This window comes from Alligator sinensis, unplaced genomic scaffold, assembly GCF_000455745.1.
Source record: "Alligator sinensis unplaced genomic scaffold, ASM45574v1 scaffold432_1, whole genome shotgun sequence".
Classification (NCBI taxonomy): Eukaryota; Metazoa; Chordata; order Crocodylia; family Alligatoridae; genus Alligator; species Alligator sinensis.
In genome coordinates, this window is record NW_005841998.1 from 1,597,127 (window position 1) to 1,603,126 (window position 6,000).

Here is a 6,000-nt window from a genome sequence, read left to right on the forward strand (position 1 = left end):
CAAGTACTTCAGACTCTGAAGCTTTGTTAAATCAAACTTGATTTAACGTCATGTAAAAAGTTGATGGGAACTTCAACTTTTGCAACCTGAACTTTTTTTGCTGCTCGCTTCATAAGTTTTGCTTTATTTGTAAATTTAAATAAAACAATTACAAAAAATGATTACTGCTGCTGCAATTTTAAATATACTAAAGAACTCAATGGTTTTTATCCAGTTTTTATCAGTAAATTCACCAACAGAGACATGACTTAAGTGACTTATTTTAGAGCATATGGGAGAGCTGTGGCGGGATGGAATTGAAATGCAGACTTTCGATTTACCAGTCCTGTGCTTTAATCACAAAACTATCCTTGCCCCATAAGTTATCATCCCTCCTGCCCATTTTATGAGGTAAAAGGTATACATGGACCATATTGGTGCTCTGTCCTTCATTTCAAGGGACTGCTCACATGTTAAGTTCAAATGTTTATATGAAGGTCATGCTGAGATTTTACTTTTATTGCTCATTATTTTATTAGTATTTCTTATTCACCCATACTTAGGAATCATGAATAAGACAACAGAACACAAGTGGGCAATTATTTCGGCTGGAGAGCTATTTAATGAGTTTTGGTGAGCTGTTGAGGGCTGCACATGCAGTCTTTCAGAAGATATCAAATTATAGATAAAAAACAAATCATATACTAAAAAAATCAAACATATACTATAAAATATTTTAATTTTATTTTAAAAAATTGTGTCCTGATTTATGTTGAGTACTGTATATATAGGTGATTATTACATAACAGCTCAAAATAAAGTCTTACTCTTGTATATTATGACCATGTGGGGGGTGTATGCATGTCTGTGTGCTAGGTCCTAGAAGTTGGCTGGGGGTGGGGTGGGGGGGGCAAGAAGCAGGACAAGGGGCACATGCAGAAGAGCCTTCCCGGCTGCTGCAGAGCAGGTGCAGTCTGCCCCCACCAATGTGGCTCATGACTGCCCCTACAACCTTTTTCATGGGACTGAGCCCTGCACACTCCCTCATAGGGTAGCCTGCACTGTGCTTCCACTCATATCCATCCTGTGTTCACCAGACAGCACTGCTCCCAGCCCAGGCCAGGACGCACAGCTTCCCATAGGTTGCTGCCCAGATACCACTTGACCCCCCGCCCCACTCCCTGCCTCCAGTGGCTCCTCCTCTTCCTGTACCACTCCAGGTAGCAGGTAATGTGGGGAAACCATGGGGGTGGATGGCAGGCAGCAGATGCCCAGCCAAGTGGTGGCGGGGGGGAAGCTGCAGCTGGATGGCTCCTGCCCCAGCACATGGGTTTCCAGCTCCAGCTTTCTGCTGCCTTCCACCCACTCCACCTGCCTGGCACAATGAACAGCCACTTGCAGGCTGCTGAGCGGGTGGAAGTTGGCTGGGAGCTGAAGCTGAAGCCCCACACACTGGCACACGAGCCACCCAGCTGCAGCTTTCCCTTCACCTGGCTGGGCATGTGGTGCCTGGCACATATGACCACCGCCCCTGTCACTTCCCTGCAATACTTGCTGCCTGGAGCAGGAGGAGGACAAGGAGCCACTAGCAGAAGATAAAGCTGAGCAGTAGCCATGAAACTACAGTCGCACTGGGAGTAGCCCTGCTGGGAAGCTGTGTGAGCTGGCTGAGGCCATCAGTAGGTGCAGGTGGGAGCACAACACAGGCCACCACAGGAGGCAGTTGGCAGCGCTCAGCCCCATGTGGAGAGCCACAGGGGCAGCCATGAGAAGGATACAGTCAATTGGTGGGTACCAGGCCATGGGACAGATCCAATCAGTTGGTGGGCTGGATCCAGCCCATGGGCCAACCTGCCCACCGCTGCAATAGAAAATGTCATTAAAATTAACTAAGTTCTACACAATTTGATTTTTACATAATCTCTACTATTGGCCCTGATTCTCAATTTGTGCCACTGTAAATTTAGAATTTCACTGAAATCAGTTAAGTTACACTGCTTTAAGGCTGGCATAAGGGAAGGGATAATCAGGCCATATTTGCATATTGAGAGATCAAGAGATGGGCATGCACATTTTCAGGTTAGTCAATTTTCTAGATTCAGCCTGGTGATTATTTAGGGGGTATTTGTTGTCGTTTTGTTTTGTTGTCACCCCCAGCCTCACAATCCAATTTTGTGCTGATTTTATTTTTTAACATGAACTATTTTTTTGTTAATTTGTGGAACTGCCTACATATATCTTCAATATTCTGTTTACTTTTTACCTGAGCTGGAACCACAGATTAATTTATACACAGTTACTTCTTTTTTAAGAACTGTAAGTGATGGGAGTTATTTGCTATAGAAAATGACTAATAACTATTTTTATCTCTAGGATACTAACATTGAGTGTACTAACAAAGTACATATGAAGGAATGTTGCAAATGGTTAATTATTATTGCAGGCAGGATTGGCATCTGTTTTATCACAACAGATTCCTGACTACTGTAAAACGAGATGTGTCATAGCCCAGAGATATGAAACCACTTTCATTTGTAAGATCAAAATATCAGCATAAACACTGCTACTGAAGACTGTACAAAGAAATGAATCACTACTTCAATGGGCCTAGGTTTAAGTTTCAGAAGATTCAGTTCACCATTAATTTGTAAGTTCATTATGCCAACACTTTTGCACACCTGACTTATAAGGTTATTTTTTCTTTTTTAGTGAAAGCAAAAGCTGTACATATTCAACAACTCATGGTTTTTATTCAACAACTCATGGTTCATGAAATGACTTACTGAATTATGGGCAAAATTTTCAGAAATGCCCAAAATTCAGAACTAAGTCCCATTGATTTTCATTGAAACTTAAGGGTGCCTGTACACACCACAGGTTTTAATCCTCATTAAATTAAATAGGTTTATAAAATTTAAACTTGTTTATTTTGGAGCGTCACATCTGTGTTTACACGCACTAGGTTTTCCAACTAATTAAGCTGGGTCCCTGGCCAGCACTGCAGGAGAGTGGAATGGTCCAGCACTGGCCCCCCAGCCTGAGGCCCTCCACCCACCCTGTGCCCATGCCCTGCCATGCAGCTGTGGAAGCAGGGAGCTGGCAAACTACACAAGCGGGGTGGAAAAAAACCAAAAAGCAGAAGCAATTTGAAAGTGAAAGCAATTTGAAAGGGTGAACTACAAAAAAATTGCAGCAGCATCTGGTGGACAAAGAGGCTCATCACAGGTCTTTGAGTGCCTTTGTGTTTGCATGCAATGAATCCATGGATGTGACGCTTTAATTCCCAGAGAGCCAAACTAAACTATGCCCTAGGAGCTTTAGTTTAATGCACAAGAGAGACTTAAAGCATTGGGAAATTCCGCTCGTGCAAACAGATATAGGTGCAGCGCATTAAAGGGCAAAAATCGTGGCGTGTACATGAGCCCTAACACTACAAAGTGTCTGGGGGAAATTTGGAATCTAGTTTCCTTAGAGCTAGGTACTTTAGAAAACCACACTCAATGACTCCAGAATGCTAGTACTATCAGCCATTACATTTTGGTCCTACTTAATACAGCTACATTTATTAAATTTTCACTTTAGATTCTTCTCGTGTTGCCTGATATAAGCTCCCAGAAATCAAAACTGGACCATATGTTGAACATAATGTCAAGGTATTTATTTTAGCATACAAATTGTTGCCCTTCCAGTTAAATGGCTGACCTATCATATTAAGACTTTCAAATAGCCAGCAAAGAACATGTTTATTTTAAGCATCAATATAGAACTGAGTGTCTCAATTGGATAATTAGGGCTACCTATCTCAATATCTCCGTCAAAAGAAAAAAGAAGAGTTTGCTGGCAATATTTAGAAAGGAATCTACAAGTGATCAAACCCTTTAGATGCTCTTTTGATTTTTCTCTTTAGCTGTTCTAGTTGAAGTTGACTTGCCATGAAACAATAACATTTTCTTGTTTGAGAGCATTTTCTTGTTTGGCTGCTTGCAGTCCTTTTAACCTTTTGCTTTAGCAAATCAACAAAAAATCATTAACTTCAGTAGTGGGACAAGGCACTGTGAGATTAAATCAAAGAATAAATGAAAAAAATCAAACTGTCATGTTATAATCCATTACATGGTTAATTCTACCTACATAATTTACAATATTACAAGGTTGAATATGGATTGAAAACTGCTAGTTAATAAAATTACCAATATAAATAAAAAGTGTTGTAAGCATGTTGTGTTGTCCTCTGAGAGGGATAAAAGAACATTTGTTCATTTGGTCTTTCCAACTTCAAAAAAAATCAGAGATTGGTTTAGACCAGGGCATTCTAGGAAATGGTCCAAGTACTTCTGACAGCAACTTCCTCTTGAAAGGCAACACAGTTAGCATTGGGACAGCACTGCAGCATTAAAGCACAGGTACAAAAAAGCTTATGCCACATACACATTTTTAATTTCCAGGGGGCCATGCCTTCTGTGCTGAAGGTGAAAGAAACCTATTCTTTATCAAGCATTTTATTAGAACAGTGATAGATTTATATATAAGTGCAAAGGCTCTATTCATGATCAGATTGTGAGGTTTTGGTATTCTGTAAAAGTTTTAGTGTTTCATGCTGTGAAGAACCCTAACACAATTGGCAGCAGGTTGCCTCTGCAAACTGCTTCAGAGAGAATTGATAGGAAAGAAAAAGAGAAATTGGGACTACTCACACATGCTCACAGTTAAGCATGTGCTTCAGAGAGTCAGGGCTTTGGAGAATATAACTGAAGCTGTCACAGAACGTCCACAGCATCTGCTGTTAATGCAGTAACATGGAACAGATCTGTGGTGGGTCATAATACAAGAACCACAGAAAGAGGCATAACTTATTTTAAAGTAGGCAGGCAGGTAAGAGATGTAGCACACTAAAAGGATAAAGTAAAAGGGAAAAGCAGAAAAAGAGAGCATGGAAAGACACAACAAAAAAGTAGGTACAGAAATAAGATGATCAGGTTGCCTGTATTTTATTAATGCAATTCTCCCTAGACCCTATATATTTTTATTTTTGTAGTTCACCGTGTTATTAGCAAGCAGGTTTCACAGATAAACTCTGGTGTTTCTTCTTCTTTGGTCAAAATGATTATGCTCCTGGGCAGATCCTCTTTAATTTATGAATACAGGAGTGCTTCCTGCCAGTATAGGAGCTATAATATCATTCAGTACATACTGATGTGTTGAAGTCAGATTTATAGTCTGTCATAACCATCTAAGAAGAGAAGGACAAAGCCTGTTTTAGATTTGGAAAATCAAATTTAAAAGAAAGTGGCTTAAATGTTATTTTATTTGAACCTCAAATTTTCAGGTGGCAAATAATAGGTTAAATGCGTCTAACTTCAGCTCTTTGCAACTTAGAAGTTACTTAATTTATTTGCTAATAAAAGCTATGTTAATAATCACATTTGTTTAAGTGGAAATTGAGTTCATCATTTGTTCTGCAAATGGAATTTTGTACTAATTAGCCGTGTCTTGTAACAGCACAGAATTAGCATGGGCAGTCTATAGCTGTTGCTATGCAATTTTTTTCTGAACTTAGTTGTTCTCCTTTTTAGAGTTCTGTCGTTTTTAACATTTAACAGATGGTAGAGGTAATGGCACTAAATTAACACTACTTAATAGCTACTTTAAAAACAGTTTTCCTCCTTTTAGCAAAGGAAACTACTTGATTTAACTTCCTTCTGTATCAAAATCTGTTCCTAAGACCTCCTGCAGAAGAATAGTCAGTCTCCACAGGAAGCGCATTAGGAACTGATGGCCTTTATAAATAAATTATGGCTTCCTAATGTTGCTTATTATTTTGAAGCAATATTTTTTTGTAGAGCATCTCATTAATTCAATAAATTCACACATCCAAGATCAGTTTTGTTTGTGCACACAGGAACATATGCCAGAAAGTTTATAGGCAGCAAGAACACCACAGAAGATTCATAGATTCATAGATGTTAGGGTCGGAAGGGACCTCTATAGATCATCGAGTCCGACCCCCTGCATAAGCAGGAA

At 39.8% G+C, this 6,000-nt stretch overlaps 1 protein-coding gene across 1 annotated transcript in view; it reads right to left on the bottom strand.

The window, feature by feature from the left end:
• Positions 1-6,000, bottom strand: part of EML6 (echinoderm microtubule associated protein like 6) — a 316,078-nt gene that overhangs the window by 167,524 nt on the left and 142,554 nt on the right. The gene's annotated exons all lie outside the window — the stretch shown is intronic.